This window comes from Ambystoma mexicanum, chromosome 6q (genome assembly GCF_040938575.1).
Source record: "Ambystoma mexicanum isolate Mex_15411 chromosome 6q, UKY_AmexF1_1, whole genome shotgun sequence".
In the NCBI taxonomy this organism is placed as follows: Eukaryota; Metazoa; Chordata; class Amphibia; order Caudata; family Ambystomatidae; genus Ambystoma; species Ambystoma mexicanum.
In genome coordinates, this window is record NC_090937.1 from 345,904,479 (window position 1) to 345,926,494 (window position 22,016).

Below are 22,016 nucleotides of genomic sequence, written 5' to 3' on the forward strand. Positions count from 1 at the left end.
TACAAGTTGTGGGCAAAGCAGTCTAAATTAATAACCCATTTTCTAGTTGCAGCAAAGATGGTCATAGCAAAGAATTGGAAGTCCCCATTCCCCCCCGGATATTAAAGAATCGTGGTCCAGGATCTGGTATGTTGTGGCAATGCACAAAATAGATGCTGCAGCTTTAGGGGAATCTCCAAGAATGGGCTCCTCTTATTACTTATGTGAACCAGCATGATGGCTCCAGGATATATCAAAAGCCCCATGAGATGACTTCCTTCTCACTGGTAATAGCTAATTATTTGTTTTATGCATTACAACCCACTGTACTTCCACACTCATAGTTTTGTGTAGCTGAGCGTGGGAGAGCGGTCGCCGGTGGCCCCGAGGGAACTGCAGGCCTGGAAGCCCTGCCTCGGCATCCGTGAGTAGATTGTGTTTTGTTTTTAAAAAAAAAGAAAAGTTTCATCTGCGCTCGTAGCGCGTTGTTGTGCCTGCTCTCCCCCTCCCCTCCCACTTCCTGGTTCTCCTCTCCCGCTTCCCTGTCCGCCCACCCCCCCCTCTGATTGGCTTCTGCCTGCCTCCCTTCTGGGCTACTCGACGCCCGCTCCCCCTGCTCGCTTCTTTGTGTAGCTGAGCGTGGGAGAGCGGTCGCCGGTGGCCCCGAGGGAACTGCAGGCCTGGAAGCCCTGCCTCGGCATCCGTGAGTAGATTGTGTTTTGTTTTTTAAAAAAAAGAAAAGTTTCATCTGCGCTCGTAGCGCGTTGTTGTGCCTGCTCTCCCCCTCCCCTCCCACTTCCTGGTTCTCCTCTCCCTCCCGCCTCCCTGCCCGCCCACACCCCTCCTCCCCTTCCTCTCCTCCCTCTTCCTATAACTACACCCTTTGGGGCAGCCCTCTGCCCGACAGCCCCCTGCGGCTAAGGGCCCCAAGGCCAAGGGCGACTCCTTCAGTTGCGGCTCCCTGTGTGTCTGCAGGTGTCCGCAGGGGACGCAAGGCGCCTTTTCTTTGCCATTTCCACCTTCGCGCGGCCCACCCCACCTACACCTGGTCACTTCCTTCGCATGGTGTCTTCACCTCACTGTGTTCCACAGTTGAGGTAAACTTGGGTTTTTTCTCCCCTCGCAGGATTCTCTAACTTAGGTGGCCTCTGTACCTAATACTCATTTACTGTTCTGAAATGTGGTAAACTTGGGTTTTTTCTCCCCTCGCAGGATTCTCTAACTTAGGTGGCCTCTGTACCTAATACTCATTCACTGTTCTGAAATGTGGTAAACTTGCGCTTGCCGCTCACGTCCTGCCTGCGTGCTTCTCGTATCGTCTGTCTTCCCGCCCTCACACTCCCTCCTACTCCATGGTGCTCTCTATCTCGCCTATCTTCTCTAACTGCTTCTCTATTGACTATCCTGCTCTCCTCACTAAATCTGGTAGGAAAAAGTTTAAAAAGGACATCCTGGTCTCCAACCCAGGCCTCCCTATCGCTGACACCTACACTAGTGCCTGCTCTAAGGAAACTCTCACTGACATCCTCTTTTTCGTGCCTTCACCTGACCTATGGACCCTTCATATGGTCTCTGTGCTCTCTCCTTTTTCCTCTTCTCCCATTAATGGTGGCACCCATTGGGATGTCCTCTTGGCCCCCTTCCGCTCCTCTAAGGCCATCATTAATGTCTACGCTAATGGGACCGTCTTGGTCCAAGGCCCTCAGGCCAACCTTCACCTCTTTGATAGACGCTTCCCTCGCCTCATCAACTTCCTTTCCTCCCCTGCTGTCCCCCGTCTTCGGCTACCTTGCCTCTACCCTCCCTCCCTGCCCCCTCTCGCACTCCCACTTCACCTCCTTCTTCTACACCTCCGCAGGGCGTACCTCTGATCTGTACCCCTCCCCGGAAGTCCTTCAAGGATGGCAACCTTCTCCACTTTGCCACTCTTAACTCTCGCTCTGCCATCAAGCATTCCTCCGATATCTGTCGCCTTCTTGAGGAACTGGACCTTGACGTCCTCGGTCTCACTGAGACATGGTTCACAGCCAGCTCTGTCACGAGCTTTGACACACTCCTACCTGAAGGTTACAAGATCCTCTCTGTGCCCAGGCCCAACCGTGCAGGGGGGGGTGTTGCCCTTATCTTCCCTGAGTGGATTCCTGCCACTGTCACTCCTACGCAGACCTACTCCTCTTTTGAATGTCTTGTCTGCCGACTCTCTCTCTCTCCTAGCCATTCCCTTACCGTGGCTACTATCTATCGGCCACCTGGTCAAATTTCCTCCTTCCTCTCTGAGTGGGCTGACCTCTCCTCCTCACTCCTGTCCTCTACCACTCAACTCCTCTTTCTTGGTGACTTCAACATCCATCTAGATGCCTCCTGTCCCCCCACTGGACTCTTTCGTGACCTCTGCGACTCTCTCTCACTCTCTATTCTCCCGTCTGGGCCTACTCATTCTGCTGGGCACACTCTTGATGCTCTGATCTCTTCTGACCTTCCCCTCTCTGTCCCTCTCTCCACTCCTCTCTCCTGGAGTGATCACTTTCTCCTATCCTCCCACCTCACCCTCCCTACCCCACAGGCAAAGCCACCCTCATCATTGCCACCCACCTTCTCGGTCATCCGACCCATGAAGCGCGTGTCAGTTGCGGCTTTCGCTGCCACCTTCTCGCCCCCCCCCCTCCCCCTTCGGCTGACTCCCACCCTGACACAGCCCTCTCCTTGCTCCACTCTTCTATATCTGATACTCTTGATATCCTTGCCCCTGTCATGAAAATCCGCCTGAAGCCCAAAGCCAAATGTAACTCCTGGTATGATTCGGATCTCGTCACCCTAAAACGCAAGTGCAGGGTGGCAGAGAGGAAATGGCGTGCTTCATGTTCATCCTCTGACAAACTGGCCTGCCGCCTGCTCCAAAGGCAATACCGTCTCTCTGTTCTCACCAAGAAGATAGCCCTTATCCAAGCCCGCATCTCTGCGGCATCTAACAACTCCGCTGAACTCTTTAAAATCTGCAAAGAGCTTGCCAACCCTGCTGCAGTCTCTACCTCTCCTGTCCCCTCCCAGGCCCTCTGCACTGCACTGGCCTCCCACTTCATCTCTAAAACTCAGGACATCCTGTCCTCACTCTCCTCCTATCACCTCCCCCCCTCTCTTCCCTGCTCTTCCTCTGGCCCTTCTGCAGCCACTCCTCCTCCCTCCTTCTCTGCCTTTCCCCTTTTTTCTGCTGACGAGGTTTCCAGACAAGTCCGATCTATGAAAGTCTCGTCTAAACAGATTCACCCCTGTTCCTCCAAAACTATCAAGGACCACATCGACTCCCTGGCTCCTGGCCTGGCTGACTTTTGCAACCACTCCTTCGCCTCTGGAGTCTTCCCATCCCCCCTCAAGCACTCCCTTGTGCACCCTCTCCTTAAGAAACCCTCTGCCGACCCCTCCCGTCCGGCTAACTATCGCCCAATCTCCATCCCTCCCTTCCTGGGCAAGCTCCTGGAGAAACTGGCCATCTCCCAGCTTAACATCCATGCTGAAGCTGTTGATAGTCTCCATGACCATCAATCTGGCTTCAGAGCGGCCAGAAGCACGGAAACTGCTCTCCTGAACATCCGTGAGGACCTGCTCTTGAACCTCGACTCCAACACTCCGTGTGTTCTCATTCTGCTCGATCTCTCTTCTGCCTTTGACACTGTCAACCATGCCATCCTGCTCAACCGTCTCCGTGATAACCTGGGTATCACTGGTCAGGCTCTGGCGTGGCTGACCTCTTTCCTTTCCAATCGATCCTCCCAGGTCCAACTTGGGTCCTTCCTCTCTGACATCTTTTTCTCCACCTGTGGCGTTCCCCAGGGATCTAATCTCTCTCCCTGGCTGTTCAACCAGTATCTGGCACTCCTTGCCCACCGCATCACCGCCCTCTGCCCCAACTTTCAGTGCTATGCGGACGATACCCAGCTCATTTTCAGGCTACCCTCGACCTCCTCCTCTCCCGCCCTCATCTCGGACTGTCTGTCTGCTATCCAGGAATGGTGTGCTGCCAATGACCTCTGCCTTAATGCTAGTAAGACTGAGATCCTACTCATCGGCACACCCACTCCCTCCTTCCCTGCAGCTCTCTGGCCGGCCTCTCTTGGCCCTCTTCCTGCTCCTACCTGCAAGGCAAAAATCCTTGGGGTCATCTTCGACTCCACACTCTCCTTCTCTCCTCATATATCTGACGTCTCTAAGAAGTCACATTACCAGCTGCACCTCCTCAGAGGTATTCTTCCCTTCCTCTCCTTCCCCCAGAAGCTCACTGTCTCCCGAGCCCTGGTTCTCTCGAAGCTGGACTACTGTAACAGCCTCTATCGTAATCTGCCTGCCTCCACTCTCCGCCCTCTGCAACTCATCCAGAACAGAACTGCGAGACTTGTCCTTGGCCTCAAGCCCAGGGACCGTATCTCTCCAGGACTGAAATCTCTACACTGACTCCCAGTGGCTGCGAGGATTATGTTCAAAACCCTCTGCATTGTCCACAAGGCCTTCTGGGGCCTGGGGCCTAAATACCTTCAACTCTCTCTTCCTAAATATCTTCCTTCCCGAGCCCTACGCTCATCCGTCTCCAACTCCCTCAGGGTCAGCCGCTTCTCGAAGCAACAAGCTGGGGGTAGATCTCTCTCCGCGGCAGGGGCCTCCCTCTGGAACAGCCTTCCTGCCTCCCTGAAACTTGAGGAGAACCATCTCCGGTTCCGGAAGCACCTCAAAACCTTCCTCTTCACTTCTGCTTTCTCTCTCCCTCTCCCCTGCTAAATTCTTCACCAATACTGCACTGATTCTGCAACTGGGCCACTCTCACCGACCTCGGTCCTGGGCCCAGTCACTCTTCACTTGCACTGCCTCCCCGGCAACCCCTGCACTGCGGGACTGTCTCTGTATCACTACAGCCCCCCCCCCAGCACTTGTCTGCACTTACCTTGCACTTGCCACCAGCTGGCCCTATTTATTTATTATTTTATTTCTATTCTACTTATTTGTACTGCACTCCCCCCCCCCCACTCCCTCTTCCCCTTGCACTTTTTCCCTTCCCCCTACCCCTGCACTTGCGCGGTCTGAATGACACCTGGCCTAGTAGGATCGTTGTCTGTCTTCCCCTTGTTCCCCCCTCCCTGCCTCGTCGCGCCTTGAAACACTTGTGTATAGGCGCGTTACAAATGCCTTATATCATATCATATCATATCATATCATATCATATGTGCTCTTAATGTTTATGTTTGTCCTTTTGTTATGATGATTGTTGATGTTAAGCTGGCATTATGTGATTTTAGCGATATACGACCGAGATTTACCTACATTACAGACATTTTATTGAAGCAGCAATGGTGTTATTCTTAGGCATGGAATACATGTTCAGGTTACATTTATGAATGGCACATGTATTGTTGTTAAAAGGTTGCTCTGCTTGGTATCTCAATAAAACATTTGAATGCAAAAAAAAAACATTTTCATTATCACTGTCTTTCTTGCTCCTGTCCCCAGCAATCATCCCCATTAAATTTCCATAATTTAAGTAAAAGACGCTTTGATGAAACCTCACTCCCTTCCTCCCCTGATCATTATTGTACAGAAATTCCTAATTCTCCCATTTATGTTTCACATTTCCATTCTGATACCCCATTCCTTTCTTACATAAATTTATTTTTATACTATAAGTATTTTGTATATTGTTCTGTCATATATTTATTTTAAACCACAATAGTCCGCGGACAACACCACTGTCTGGGGTGCCCGCACTCGAAAATGAGGTGCTCCCGGACAGTGCACGGTGTCCAGACATGTCCGATTTTGCACGCCGCACTTTTAATTAGTCCGCAGTCATTGTGCCAGTTCTACAGACACTTACCCTGCGTCTCCTGCCCGATGGGTGTCGGCGCCGCGGATGTCCCTGGATGTCATCATGTGACCGCACACATGTGGCATGACCGACTGACCGCGAACAGTGTTTGTGCTCAAGGTTTACCCTTCCAGAGCTCCTAAACCCATTGTTGGTTGATCTAGCAACTTTTTAAAACTTTCCAAGGCCTATATTCGACTCGGTAGGGCGCGGATAGTCGCTCGTTCCGGGGATGGCTCCTCTGAAGGGACCAACCCATTACTTTTCTTCATTCTCAATCTGGATATCCAGAAGAGAGCACCAGGAGAGATACCTGCTTTGGAGATCACCTTGGCAAATCTTCAATCCTGCATCAATGGCATCTGCTATGGCCATTTCTCCTTCCCAGCCACCATCACCACCATCACCAGCTGGAGGGCCTGGACAGGGGAACAGGCGCAGAGCTACAGATGAGGATCAAGAGGAAGATGAGGTAGACAAAGTGCCTATCTTCAGTACCCGTACTGAGTCATGGGTGTGGCAGTTTTTCACCACCGTTCAGGGTGTACCAAAGGCTTGTGCAGCCAAGGTGAGATGCACTGAGTGCAAGCTTGTACTCAGTCACGGAAAACCTGGGCTGTTCTCCGACGAGACCATGTCTGTTTGGCACCACAACGGATCGAAAAACCCTGGTATGCAGATAAAGGCTGTTCCTTTCTCAGGGAGAAGTAGGTTATAGTCCTCTACCCCATCTTCCTCAACCACTCTGGCTACCACACAGGGTACTCCTGTGGGGCAGAGGATCCCACTGGCTGCCTCGCAGGCCATAGAAAACACTGTTGACCCTTACCTTTTGTGGGTCACAGTATTATGTTTGCACTGCGATGCACCAATCTGTAGGGGGGAGCAATTTTGTATTGCTTTCGAAGCTGCAGTCAAGGAGCATGAGAACAACTGCTCCCACCTTAAATGTAAGGCCCACCCAACATCTTCCCCTGTCCACCTGCCCCCTCTGTCCGTTTCAGTGGTTGGTGCCCCTTCCTTCCCCCACCTTACCTTGCTGCTCCTGAATTCTTTTTTACAAAGCCCAAAAAATACTAAATCAAAAAAACAGTTCCTTTAGGAACCACCTTTCGCAATTACAAGATAGAACTGAAAAAAAAGAAATCACAGCCCCCTTTGCAGCTTGCATAGTTTGCGGAAAGTGCGGTAGTTCGCAGACACCTGTAAAATTCCAGGCATGGGGTAGGGGAGTGAAAATCATTTTAATTGTTTTTTGTGCAAAAATGTTAGCTCTTAAAAGAACCCTTTTTTTCTTAATATTTATATATTTTTTTGATTATTTCGTATTTACTAAAGTAACAAAAATTCTACAGAACATTAATTTTTTTGTAACTTTCACAGAAAGTGTTTCAATTTTTTTCCCCTATTTTGCCTTTTTTTTTAATGCAACTTCTAAAGAATACTTGAATCCATATTCTATGTGTTTACAGAAACTGCTCAAATGCATTTTGAAAGTTTTCCAGAAACGTCTGATTGGCCAGATTAGTCAGATGCTCTCCATCACTTTGAAAAATGTTGACAATATCAAATTTAATATTTTCATTATGAAAAGATGTCATGCCAACATCTCGCAAAAAAGCACATACAGCTTTGTGCAGGTTGCGCCTTGTTGTTTCCATTTGTGGACAAAATAAATCCGTAAGCATCCAAATTTGTCTCTGAGCAATCTGTGAAAAAATTATTTTCGAATGGGGAGACAGTTCCATCAAATTTCCAAATGTATACTTCATTGCAAAGTGTAATGAAATTCCGGTAATGTAGCCCAAATTGCTGCCTCCACAGTGAACAACAATGATGTTTGGATGTTTCAAATGAACCATATTCACACAAAATGGGAGGAAGTCCGCCCATCTCGTTCCTCCCACTCCATACCATGAAACTTGAAATTCATCAAATCCAAGATTTTCAGACAATCCACAGTGCTCAGAATAAACCTTCAGCCAATGGATCCAAGAGTCTCCCAGAATCCATTCACTCAGCTTCCTCAAAGACATAGCCATAGCCATCTTCAGTGCACGCACCAAACAAAACTCCTGCTACCCTCTCTTCCTCTACATCACAGCCAGGAAACCTGATTGGCTGATCCCCCGACATCCACGGACATCCACGTCTGTCTGTGGTCTCTGCAGTCCCCTTTCCACGCCAGGCACCTTTAATGACCCAGATGGCACCCCCGCTGTCCACGGACTACTCTCATAACCGTCCCAACCACACCTATCATGCCACTTCACAATCAAACAGCACTGTATTAATCTCTACAATCACATGCACAATACATGCGTATACATTCCACAACTGTCAACCGCAAACGTTCTCTTTTCCCAACCGACCCAACAAATGCCTACTAAAAAGCAACTCCATAGAAAAGAAAGAAAAAATAGAACATATAAGAATAAAAGCAAATCATATAGTCAATCACCTCTAAAACAATTTAAAGAAAACATTAACACAAAAGAGCTAGTAACCTCACTCAACCAAACAAAACCAGCCATGACTAAAAAATGTAAGGCCCCTCTTGCAAAAACTAAAAGTAAAAAAAAAGATGTACAAAGAAAAGCAGACCTACTAATGAACCTAACGCTATATCTACCAGTGTTAACATACCCATTGGAAAGCAATCTAAAAGATTCATGTTACAAAAAATGTTCCACCGTAGAGTTCTTCACAATGTTATAAAAAATGCTGAAAAGTCAGAATCTACCCTCAAAAACTACTGCAGGAGACTAATCCTCAAAGCTCTAATTAACAGCACATTTCTACTAAAGAGAACATTGTTTATATTGATTTTCAACAGAATGAAACCACTAACTAAATGAAATAATAAATTAGAAAAAGTACTTCTAAACATGCGCAATGTCAATATAGATACCTTTTCTAACTTCTGTGAAGGTGAATGGATTCACACAAACAGCACAGAACCATATTTTAATGAAGGGGCTTATAAACAGGAAGAAAAAAAAACAATTGCCATAGACAGTGATGGAAGAGGGTATGAAATGGTAGGAGATGCCATTAGGGCAAAAGAAACCCTTATAGAAAAACCGTCCCCAACAAACTTTCAACCAAATGTTCCTTTCGCCCAAACAAACCGTCCAGTATAAAAATGACATGCAGCTCAATGTGTAATGTACGCCAACAATCATTTAAATCTTTACAACAATTAATCAATCACTATGTGAAACTAACAGACAAAAGTCAAATGAAAACTTTGGAAACCATGGACTCTTCTATAGTGCGCAGCCGCACTGGACATAGAGGACATTCATTAGCCTGCATTTTAGCAACTGCTTGCAAAAGCACCTTCCACTACATCAAAATGTTAGCAACACACCATTCTGCTATACGCAATCTTGTGCATAGACTAGTATGCAAAAAGTCCTGCTGTAGAACTGCCACATCTAAATAACATTCTCCTACATGGAACAGCCAAAGAACTACTTTGGAACTGAAGTTGACTTAAATAATTCAGTCACTTCAGAAAACATTACTGAAAACCTCTAAACACCAACCTCCTAATAAACACATACAAAAAAGAAATAGCTAAGTTTCAAAACACATCGGCTTAAATACCAGACCAAGTATGTGTCTGTTGTTGCAGAATATTTTATAAAAAGAGCACAGAAATAGTAGATATGGCCTACAATATAGAGGACAATGAGGAAGCCCAGTGGTTCCAATTAGCTTGAAATCTAACAGCAGAAAATAAATACAAAATAACTGACTCCCTCAATACTTTACACGTACTGCAACACAAAACATGACAATAACCAAATGCTGTCACATGCTATCACTAATACCTTAGATATATTCACACTTCCAAAGTCTCTCCAACAACTTAACTTTTATGAAAGCATTATAATACAAACAGTACACCCATTTCAAGCTATAATACGCCTTCAACCAAAAACAGCACACTTACCTCCACTTGAGTTACTAAAGGGCATCCGTGGCCAAGCAGTATATTTGCCATTAGATCCCAAAGAAAATGTAGAAACTCTAGGAGTGCAACACCCAATAGATCAATCTTTCATTGTACTAGTTTATGGTGCACCAACAAAAGACAAAAAATGTGGCAGCAACTAGTCAACTTAATCAAAGTTAGACAAGCCCTACAATATCTGAAAGAAAACAATGAATACTAGAAAGAGAGGAAAACTTAAGAGAAACCACCCAAATAATTCAAGATTTGCCCGCAACTGGCCAATTTGAACGTGTAGATCCTGTTACAGGAGCCAACATTTTAGACCAGTATACAATTCACCCACTGCACTCCAAAGACACCACTTGAAGATGCATTAGAAATATATCAAATGTGTCAAGCCAAAGGATCCCATATGAGCATATGGGGAAAACAGTGTAGAAGTGAATTCTTTTCTTCTACTCTTTCCTACAGGAAAAGGAGAAAGATATGATGAAAGGTCCACACAAATTAGTGCATCAGCATATCACTCTTTACAAATGTATTCTGAAGACCCCCGATTCAGACAAAGGGCCTCATAGCGACTTCGGCAGTAATGCAGCGGTTTTCCCGCTGGATGTAAATAACGCTAACGCCAGGCCCCTGGTGGGCAATCTTCCCGGTCCATGGCGTTATCGCAAATAGCGCAAACCTTTAAATCCTGCGCACCGTGCGCTATCGCCATATCGCACACAAAGCGTGCGCTATGAGCGCGCGGGAAACGCGTCACCGCCGGAATGGGATACAGAGCGGCGGCCATCTTGGAAATCACAATCCGTCAGATATCACAGCCCCTGGAAGCCATCCATGCCCTCCAACCCCAAAACATGTCTCAGGAGCGCACTAGGGGCAAGACTGCCCTGGACAGGGTGAGAAAGCCCAAATTCAGTGACCAGAAGCTAGCTGTACTGGTCGAGGAGGCTGAGACACACCATGAGGAGCTGCAGCAGTGCAAAACAAGTGGCCAGCGCAGAGCACAAATTTGGCGCACCATCAGCCAAAGGGTCACCGCTGTGGGGCGCATGCCCCGGGATAGGGAGGATTGCCGCAAGCGCCTGAACGACCTGCGCGTGCCAGTCCGCGGCATCCTGTCACAGCACCGGAGTGCAAGCAGGGGCACTGGAGGAGGCCCACCACCACCCCCACCCGAACTCACACCTTCGGAGGAGAAAATGAGTGCCCTGATAGATGTTAGCACCATCTGGCATTGGTGGAGTGGAGGCAGGCACTGGCATTGATCCAACTGCAGGTGAGTCCCACCCGCGAATGCATGCAGCTGAAAGTACCACACATGCAGACCCTGAGTGAATGAATGCGAAGAAATGTGTGTGAGGAACTGCATACACCCATAAGTGAGGCCTACATTCATTGAACCGTAGTGCTGCCTAGACGACCCTGCACGTGCAGTGCATGAATGACAGGGGCAGGGGATAGACATCCATAGCCATAGGACAGCTACGTAGAGTTTGATGTGCATGAATACACCCCCAAAACCCTGAGCGCAGTGCACCCCAACCACGCATGCAATCTTGTCACTCCGACATTCCAATGCAGTGTACCTCCATACCCACTCACAACAAGCACCACATGAAGACAGAACAGAATGCAAGTTGAATGTGTGATTGATACTGTCTTCAATCCCACTTGTTGGCATGAACTGCATCACACAAATATATGTAGCATTGAACTCAAACCACACCCTATGTACCCCACAGGCACACGTCGATCCCACCAATACAGTGCCCACGGCAGCGCACCTCCACCAGCACCACCATCCCACAAAGAGGCCGCACGGAAGGGAGACGACCCAGGCCAACCCCCACTTCACCTCAACGCAGCCCTACCAGACAGCAGCAGCAGCCAAATGCCTGCAGGGAGGCCACCGCCAGCTCGCCCCAAGCCACCAGTCACAGCCCCGATGCTAAGGGACTGAGCTGTGGATCGGAGCCCGATGTCGGAGCAACACCTCCACGTGCCCATCATGCAGGAGGACAGCACTCTCCCGGAAGCAGTGACGCCGAAGGGATGGTCACACCCCAGGGAAGCCCAAGGCCAGGCACACAGCATTCACAAAGCCGACATGGGCCTGTGCGTCGTGTCCGCACACCACAGCCGGACGAGGATATGGCAGCCCAGAAGACCAGCACTCAGAGCCTGGCAGCCCAATCCAAACCAGCGCCATGTCCTCATGCAGCCCCCCCCCCCGACAGCGCACAAGTCGCAGGCAAGCACATGACACACCAGGGGTGCCCTTCGTCACAGGGGCAGCAGTGATGGGCCGACTCGACATTATTGAGGCCAAACAGGCCAGGGTGGAATCAATGGCCAAGGTGCAGAGCAGGCACATCAAGGCTGTCAGTGCATCTATACGGCATGGATGCAAATACATAGCGCGTGACAATTCGTGTACACGCAGAGTCGTCGAAAAATGTACCGCTGCCCTGACAGGGTTTGGACAGCGAGTGAGGGAGTTGAGCGAGGCAGTATCAGCACTTGCTGAGCAAACAAGGAAGGGAAACAACCTCATGCGACAGCACATGCTGGCCGCCGCTTCAGTCCCTTCGACATCAACCACACCCACGGAGGGTTCCCTCGAGCCATCTCCTAGGGGCCGGTCTATGCGCCACCTGAGGGCACGCACACCAGAGGGGCCCGGAAAAGGAAAGCGCCCACGACCATCCTAGTGGTGCATGGCATCGTTGTTGGTGCCCTGATAAGACACATGAGCCTATCTGCACAGTTGAGGGTAGTTCACTGGGGGTATGGGGGATTGTGTGCTGGGGGTTCACTGGGGGAGGGGGGATTGTGTGCTGGGGGTTCACTGGGGGGAGGGGGGATTGTGTGCTGGGGGTTCACTGGGGGGAGGGGGGTTTGTTGGACTGAAAATAAATCACGTTTGAAAAATCACAAGGCATGGACAGTAGTGATTGTTGACAAATCCAATTTAATGTTGAAGTGACATCTGTTCAATTTACCCATCACCCGTATTAGAAAAATGCATCAATCAATCCCTGTCTGGCCAACCTCCCCTCCCTCAGCCCAAACCTTTGTGCATGTGCAACACCTTCTGGCACGTCATCACCCTCACTCCCATCCTCAGGTGGCTGCACATGAGCATCAGGGGGCAGTGGCACATTTCGGCAACAGCAGATGTTGTGCAGCATGGCACATGTCAGTACAATTTTGCCAACTTCTTCTGGTGCATACATCATTGCCCCTCCCGTGTGGTCGAGGCACCGGAAGCGTGCCTTCAGCAGTCCAAATGCCCTCTCCACGCAGATCCGTGTACGAACATGGGCAAGGTTGTATGCCCGCTCCACTGCTGTGTGTGGATGACGCACAGGGGTCATGAGCCACGTGTACTGGGGATATCCAGAATCACCTGCAGGGGAGAGAAAGCCGGTATGGGGACAAGGTAAGTCCAGTGGGTGTACAGAGCTCTGTCATCAGTGTCATTTTGCCATACTTGTCATTAGGTCTACAACATTGTGGAGTGTGCTGTTCTACGGGCACAATTGAATCAATGAGGTACTCTCAACATGGTACGCCTATGTTTCTGGATGTAACAGTACTCATTGACTTGTTGCTGGGTAAGGGGGCCCTTCCATCTACTTCTGCATGACAGAAGTGGCTGCCTCATGTGTCATTGCAATTCCATTTGGCTGCAGTTGAATTTGCTAGATGTCACTATTCTGTACTGTTCTCCATGCATTAGCTTGTCCATTCTGGGGACAGTGTTTGTGGGATGTACATTGCCATTACTTAGGCTACTTATGTGTGGTGCATTTGTGGATGTGCCAATTTATGGGTTGGAATGTCATTACAGGCGGGTGGGCAGGGTGGGATTTCCGTACTGTGTCAGTGTTGGGAGCCATGGTGCTACTCACACAGGAGGCTTTATGGTGGTAGGCCTTCCATATGTCACTGTGCCGCCACATGTCTTTTGCATCCTGCATGGGTGTGTTCTGCTGTGTTGGACATGTCCAAGGTTTGTTGTGCAAGCTGCTTGAATGTGAATGCTGCAGTAATGGTGCTGCCTATTGGGAATCATGGATTACGTGACAGGCACCATCAGTTGCGGATTGACATGCATTATGGTATACATTTGTACTCACCCAGCAGCCATGTGTTTTGGCCTCGGTGCCTTTCCATGTACGCCGGCAGGGTAGTGTTGCGCAGGACCATGGAGTCGTGGGTGGATCCTGGGTAGCGGGCACAGCAGTGGCTGAAGGTGAGGTCAGGACCACATGACATCTGCACATTGAGGGAATGGTACTGTTTCCGGTTTCTGTAGGCTGCCTCATGTGCCTGGGGTGGTACGAGTGCCAGGGCTGCTATTACATTCGGACTTGGGCAATGGCATAGAATTTACCCTTCAGCTGGAGCACCTGTGCCTGTGTGGCTGACAATGCAATGTGCTCATTCACATGATTCAACAGTGCATCGAGCACCTGTCCCAGCATGGCACTGAATGTGGACTGGGCCATTCCATGCATCATGGCAACGGTATGTTGGTAGCTGCCAGTCCCAAGGAATTGTAGCACAGACACGAGCTTCACTAGGGGAGGTACTGCTGTGCTGGTGGCTATGCGGCTGCCGATTGTCGCCCTGGATTGTGTCCAGCAACTGGGTGATGGTTGTCCTGCCCAGCCGATATTCCATCACCAACTGGCCATCAGTCATGGCCTAGGGTGTTGGCCTGACCCTGGGGATGGCTGACCGCCTTGCTGGTGCTGCTCTCCTCCTCCTTCTCCTCATCCCCACTGCCCCCTGCACTTCCAGGGCCCTGGCCTGGTTGGCTGGCCTCTGTAGCTCCAAACGCAGCAAGTAGAAGTCAACATCAAGGCTCCCGGCTCCAAATGGCAGCATGGTGTTGGGGAGGGTGTGTTGTGCATGGGTGGGTCCTTTGTAGGCCTCCAATTTGTATTGGTTTCAGCAGGGCCCTTATTGCGGTCTCCTCCCTGCTCCTGCTGGTGTAATGGTGTTGGGGAGGGTGTGTTGTGCATGGATGGGTCCTTTGTGGGCCTCTGATTTGCACTGGTTTCAGCTGGGCCCTTATTGCTGTGGCCTGTGTTCTGTTACCTCCAGCTTTTTGCTGGAGGTATTTTCGGCGGATTATCCACCGCTTTTCTGGCGCTAATTGCGCCTACGCCGGACTCATGACTGCTGATGTTTTAGTGCGAATGGTTACTGGTGCTTTTACAGGCGACGCTTGTACAGCTAGCTGTACTTGTGCCGGCTGTAATGGCGCCGGCGGTATTTAGACTCGTGATCCAACGGACCCTTAAATCCGGCGATAATAGCGCTACCGCCGGATTTAAGGGTTACTGCCAAAGTCGTGATGAGGCCCAAAATGTAGAATACATTTTCCACATCCTGTTCGAAAATGAACTAGCAACTCTATGTCATGGAGATGCACACACATTAAAAACATTATCTAATGTTTTAAACATATATGCTACCCAACTGATTCAAAAAATAAAAGACAAAGATGAAGTTTTGCAGTCAAGTATCACAAATCTCTTGGCAAATATGCATGGTACAAAAGAATACTGGTTCCAACGTCACGCTGATGTATGTTGTATGCTAAGGAAGCTAGGCACACCCACATGGTTTGTTAAATTAAGCTGTGCAGAGTATACATGGGATGACTTGCATGACTTCTTACGCACTGCAAACCAAAATAAAGATGGAATAGATACAAAACAACAGAAGTACTCTGTTCTCTTAACCCTGTCAATGTATCAAGGTGCTTTCACCATTGCTTCATTGCCATGCTGCAGTTCATCTGCAATAGGACTACACCTCCGCTCGGAGTAGTGCAACAATTCTTTTTGGAGAAAAGAATATCAATCCAGAGGAGCACCACACAACCACATGTTTTTGTGGATAAAAGATGCTCCCATATTTGGCCATGACAGTGATGCCACTGTTTTACAGTTTATTGAAAAATACATTACCTGTGACATCCCTTCAGAAACCACAGATAGTGACCTGCGTACACAAATCTTATGCTTCCAAAAACATTAGTGTGGCAACTACTGCTATAGATATAAAAACAAAGGTAAATACTATACCAAATGCCGCTTTGGCTTTCCAACACCAGTTAGCAAAAAAGGACAAGTAAATAGCTTGATGTCTTCTGTTAAACACAGTGTAAAAGACACTAAAAACAAATACAACATTAAAAAGGGACAAAGCATCCAAGTACATGAATGATTACAATGCAATCATTGCCCTCTTGTGGAATACAAATATAGACATACAATACACTGCAGACATTTCCACTGCAGTTGCAAGATATGTCACAGCCTATCTCACCAAAGCTGAGAAAACAAAGCTAAAAGATCTCTGGGATGACATATCATCTGACAAAACACGGTCACAAAAATTGTACAGCTTTGGTATAAAATGTTCTTCCATAGAGAATGCTGGTGTTACGAAGCTGCAGACCAGACTGATTAACATGTACAGCCTTATAAGGTAAATCTGAACACACTGTCTGGCTAAACCTTGGCCAAGCTTAATCCCAAAAAAGAGTACTAAAATCCTACAAAGAGATAGAAACAATAACCACAAATGATCCCAAAAGCCAGGACATTTTAAAAAACTATTTAATTGACACATACTACCCAAACAGAAGTACTGCTTTGGAAAACATGTGCCTGTACAACATAGCCCGAAACTACTCCTACAAAAACAATGTCACACCAGATGAGGCAACTGGAAAATATTCAGTCTCAACTTGTGAAGGAAGCGTAATAAAACTTACCAAACCCAGTCTAATTAACCATATAAAGTTATCATTTAAATCTCTGCAACATAGAGAACTGTATTACATGGCCCTATTGCAACTTTTTAAACCTAGGAGAAAAGAAGAAAAATTATTAGGTGACTATGACACATTTGAAGCTCTATTCAAAGCAAATTAAAGCAGTACAATGCCAATTTCAAACAATGCAAAGAAATGTTGGACAATGAACGCAAACAAGAGGAAGAAATTGAAGCTCAACTAGATAAAGACACTCCTGAGGGCAGTCAACCTTCCCTTACAGAAAGACAAGAACCACTTGGAGAACCACTTATTCTAAATGAAGCATAAATAGCGATGACAGAGGTAGAAAATTCCACCTATCAATATAAACAATCTGAATGAGATTTGTGATCGCATCTTTGATGTCATGGGTTTTAGTCCTTACAGTGCACACTGGTGGTGCGAGTTATGGCTGCTTAGCTTACCATAACTGGCGAATTTCAGGGGGTTTTCGGTTTCACCTGTAACCATAACATCCCTGTAACAACGTTTGTCAATTGCATAGGTTTTTACTAGTGCAACTTAACCATAACGTCCCTTTAACAATGTTTTTGTTAGTGAATGTCATAGGTTTTTAGTAGGGCACTGTAACCAGAAAGTTGCTTTATCATAGTGTTTTCTGTAAAGGTAATAGCTGTTTAGTACTGCAACTGAACCATAACATCCCGCTGACAACGTTTTTTTACTGATTCCTTGGCTGCCCTCATGATAAAGGTGTGGAAAGGCCAAATTGTCTGGTGTATGTATCCATTTGCGCTACCCCTTCCTTTTCCGAATAGTGTTGATGTATTATAGCAATTACAGATGTACATGGTAAATGTTGCTGAGTGTTTGAGTAGTTTCTCTTTTTGTGTTAACATTGCATGGTGAATCTGTGCCGCACAGTACTGGCCGAGATGACTACAGATGAGCAGTATGCACTTTCCTAGGGAGACTGCACCTGGTCGGCGTATGTGCAATCACACAGCAAGTATCCGTAGCACACCATTAGTGGCCGCCTGTCCGCCTCTTCTAATGCACTTTTAAATAGTTGTGGAAGCGCACATGTAAGCGTTCCACACCTATACCCATGTATAGGTCATCCACTGTGTGCTGGTAACACCGCCCCTGTCGGCAGCCCTACGGATGCATACGGTAGGCTACCACATTCCAAGTACTCCTGCCAACTATGTGGGTGGCTCTGCAAACCTACCAGGGTGTGGCTAAAGCACGCCTGACTGTATGACGCCCACTGGTAAACAAGGAACAGCAACCTGCAGTGTAACGTAGGCGTGTTAAATGTTGCATTCATTTGATTGATATGCTGCTTGCCTTTCAATGATCCATGAAACAGACACATCGTGTCTGCACTGAGCAGTGTGACAGAAAGTGTCAAGAAGTCGCCTGCTGGTCATACAGTTCAGGAAAACATGTAACTGCAGGTGGGACAGTTTGTAGTGAGTCTGCAAAATGGGAAAGCTGGTGTGGCTTGGTCACGCACATACTAGTGCATGTACAGGCAAGTAAGCAAACAGCAGAATGTGCAGAGCACAAACAATGTAAACACGTGGTTAGAAAAGTGCTGTAGCTGCATGGATCGCACAAAATAAATGGCTTTCTGTTCCACGTAATGAAGCTGTGTTTCCTGTTGTTGTAAACATGCTTGTATTCCAGAATGTATGCATCTCCATGAATGATACTCCTAAGACTAATGGCGCATAAAGTGTTTGTACTGCATGTGACAACAACTGAAATTAAAGCACAAGGGACCAGTGTGCAGTCTACCGCCCTTCCAACAATTACGTAGGGTAATTTCATGTACAGCATTTGCCACATCTGCTGCGGGCAACAAGGAGGGCACTCCTGTGGGGCAGCTGAGCTCTAAAACATCCTTGCTGACCATATGCCGCGCTACAGACGCTTACCCAGCAAACTGCATTGCATTGTGCATGTACTGCAATGCGCTACTCTACAGAGGGAAGGTACTTGGAAGTGCGTGGGAAGGGTCCTTCCCGCAGCATGACAATGACTGGCGCCTATGTAGGTGAGGGCCACCGAATAATAAAGTCTCTCTGCACGTCCCCTATTGTATCCATGCAGGTGCTGCCCCTTCTGTACTGAGCCTTTCCTGACGTTTCTTCTGTGGCGTGTGTCAGAAGAGCATAATAAATGAAAATGAATTGGGAAAGGAAAAAAGGAAAATAAAGAAAGCACCTTTTAGAGATGAACAATGGAATTACCAATGAACGGATGCAGGGCCGGAGGCGTGGCACTGTGCAGAACACTGCAATTGAATCGGTTGGAAAGTGGGTCATTGTAGAAAGAGGTTTGTTTACGTGTTGCACAGCATTTTGAAGAGGGTCAGTGCGCAACACTAACTACAAACATTTTTCACTACTTTCAAGAAGAGCACCAAGGCAATTTGGATGGGGTGTGCAGAAATCAGGATGGCAGGCACAGTAAGATGAGCGTTATAGCTGGGGAAATTTGTTTGTGTTGTAAAACGTAATATGCCCTTAGGTGAAGTACACCATTGGCACTTGTGGTACAAAGGCACAAATACACTTCTTCGCAATGTACCGCGCTTTCTCCATTTGCAGACCAAATAAAAAATGACACAGCCACATCGGTGTCTGCATAAGGCGATACAAAGTTATGCAAGAGATCGGAAACAAACGCATGACCTGGGCAAGTGCCTACTTCATCGCAAACAGCACTGAAACTCGTGTAACATGCTGTGCAATTTTCCCTCCACAATGAACAATAATATCGGCATGATTGCGTGTCACCAAAGTGTCACACAGACAAACCAAAATCAGTCACTTCATTGTAGGTTCTCCATAGCACTAAGCATCCACATGATAGATTCCAAAATGAGCAGCCACTGCACAGTGTTTTCCATTCACTGTCAATGTATTTCGGACTCCTCTAAAACCTGCACGCTGTGGCTCGTGACACACACAGCCATAACCGCACCCTCTGCATTTTTGTCGACACATACATTGTGTATCACAGTCTGTGCATACACACCACACCCTTACACCTTATTGACCAATCCCATAGCCTCTACAGGCCCATTTCTATGGCCGTCATCTGCAAAAGGGACGTATCTAACACATGGCAACCTGCAACTATCGTGATATTTGCTGACTTTTTGTGCTGTACACGCTCGGGAGTGTGGGAACAACTTTCAACCAGGGTAGGGGACATCCTTAGTTGTGGCGGCTCTTAAGGGAGGCTTTTTATTTTCTTTTTTTTAAAGGTGCTTCCATAGAAACACCTTTTTTTGCGGTTTTGATAAGTAATTTTGTGTTTTCAATGTCAGCTCACAGTCTTACAATAGGGTCTTCAGTGCAGCCTGTAGATTGTGAAACAAAATGTCAACTGTTCGACAACGACATGCCATTTCCTTTGAAAAGGTTTATATATCGAGTACCAATATTCTCATTCTCACAGGAGAACATCCCAGCAGCACTCAAGAAGCCACATATGCTTCTGTTGATGAGACCCCTTCCGGCCTCTGGCTGGTGACAGGAATCATTCTAATTCTTCCACACTATTCTCCGGGTTATACATGAGAAAAGCACCTTGGCAGTGGGAAAAATGCACAGCTTTCATCATCTTCTTTAGTTGACGGTACACACTGTAACAAGCCATGGAACCCAAAAAGAAGGCTCCAAAGTGCACAACCACAACATGTACAGATGCCAAAGAGGCCATGCATCTACAAGCACTCAGCTGAAACAGCACGATTCGACACTCACCATAAAGCGTCCACTCCCTCCAAACCGAAATTGCCACAAAAGCATTCTTGGAGGCATACACAAACAGATCTTCCACAAAAGCATCACCCACGACGAAAATTGTGCGTCTTGCCATGTTTGCCAGCCGTAGTGCACAACCGAATGCAAAAAATGATTGCTGCCCTTTCCTGTGATGCCCACCCTGCGCACCTGATTGGACATTCCCCACAGTCCCATTTCCATTGGCCAGCACGGTGAGAAGCGCAGAATGTGGCAAGTGCCTTTCCCCAAGTACCGCGAGGGCAGCGCCCCAGTGGAGCAGGAGGAGTCCTTCTCCCTATTGGTGCTTTTGCCTGTGATGCACACCCAAAACACCTGATTAGCCAAAGGCCATACTCCCATTTCCATTGGCCAGCATGGTGAGAAACGCAGAATGTGGCACATCCGCTTCCCCAAGTACCAGTAAAGCAGGAGGACTCCTTTTTCCGCTTTCCACTCCAGCCATGCATGCAAGGCACTAGGACCTCCCCACAGAAAACACACCATAGTACAGGCTATGGGTTAATGCTCATGTCATGTGCACTGCACTCCCCATCTGCAATTCAGCCTGCCAAATTTCACCCCGGGCACATATTTGCATGCATGGCTTCATAACGTTGCGTTGGGTGTGCTGAACGGAATGTAGGAGCCCGTGTACGTTAGAAATAGTTTACATGTGTGGTGCTGAGCATGTCCATTCATGCTGCAAAATCTTACAACACTCCCAAAAGCAAGGGGCTTATAAGGGCCAAACCATAGGAAATGCACATGGTGGCATGAGGCTCCCTATTGTTGAAAAGGGGCAATGATGTACACTGTATGCTAATGTACGCATACCAGCTCACTTCTGCTGCTGTACCAAGTCTGCAATATCCTCCACAACCATTGTGTAAAAGTCACTAACTTCAAATGCATGCAGACACCATTGTACATGCTATGTTTAAATGCTCATGCCATCTACACTGCACTCCCCATCTTCAATTGAGCCTGCCATAGTACAGGCTATGGTTAAATGCTCATGTCATGTGCACTGCACTCCCCATCTGCAATTCAGCCTGCCAGCTTTCACCCTGGGCACATATTTGCACGCATGGCTTCATAACTGCGTTGGGTGTGCTGAACGGTATGTAGGAGCCTTTGTACGTTAGCCATAGTTTACATGTGTGCTGCTGTGCACAGCCTTTCATGCTGCAACATTTTACAGCACTCCCAAAAGCAAGGGGATTATAAGTGCCAAACCATAGGAAATGAACATGGTGGCATGTGTTCAACAGGGGCAATGATGTACACCGTATCCTAATGTGCGCATACTCACTTCTGCTGCTGTACCAAGTCTACAATGTCCACCACAACTATTGTGTAAAAGTCACCAACTTCAAATGCATACAGACACCATTGTACACGCTATGTTTAAATGCTCATGCCATATGGACTGCACTCCCCATCTTCAATTAAGCCTGCCTGCTTTTACCCTGGGCACATATTTGCGTCCATGGCTGCATAACGGTCCATTGGGTGTGCTGAACGGTATGTAGGAGGCCGTATATATTAGCCATTTGTTACATGTGTGTATCTGAACACGTCCTTTCATGCTGCAATATCTTAAAGCACTCT

The 22,016-nt window shown here is 47.7% G+C and overlaps 1 protein-coding gene across 4 annotated transcripts in view; it reads right to left on the bottom strand.

Moving 5' to 3' along the window:
* Positions 1-22,016, bottom strand: part of TMEM38B (transmembrane protein 38B) — a 746,713-nt gene that overhangs the window by 88,341 nt on the left and 636,356 nt on the right. The window lies entirely within an intron of this gene.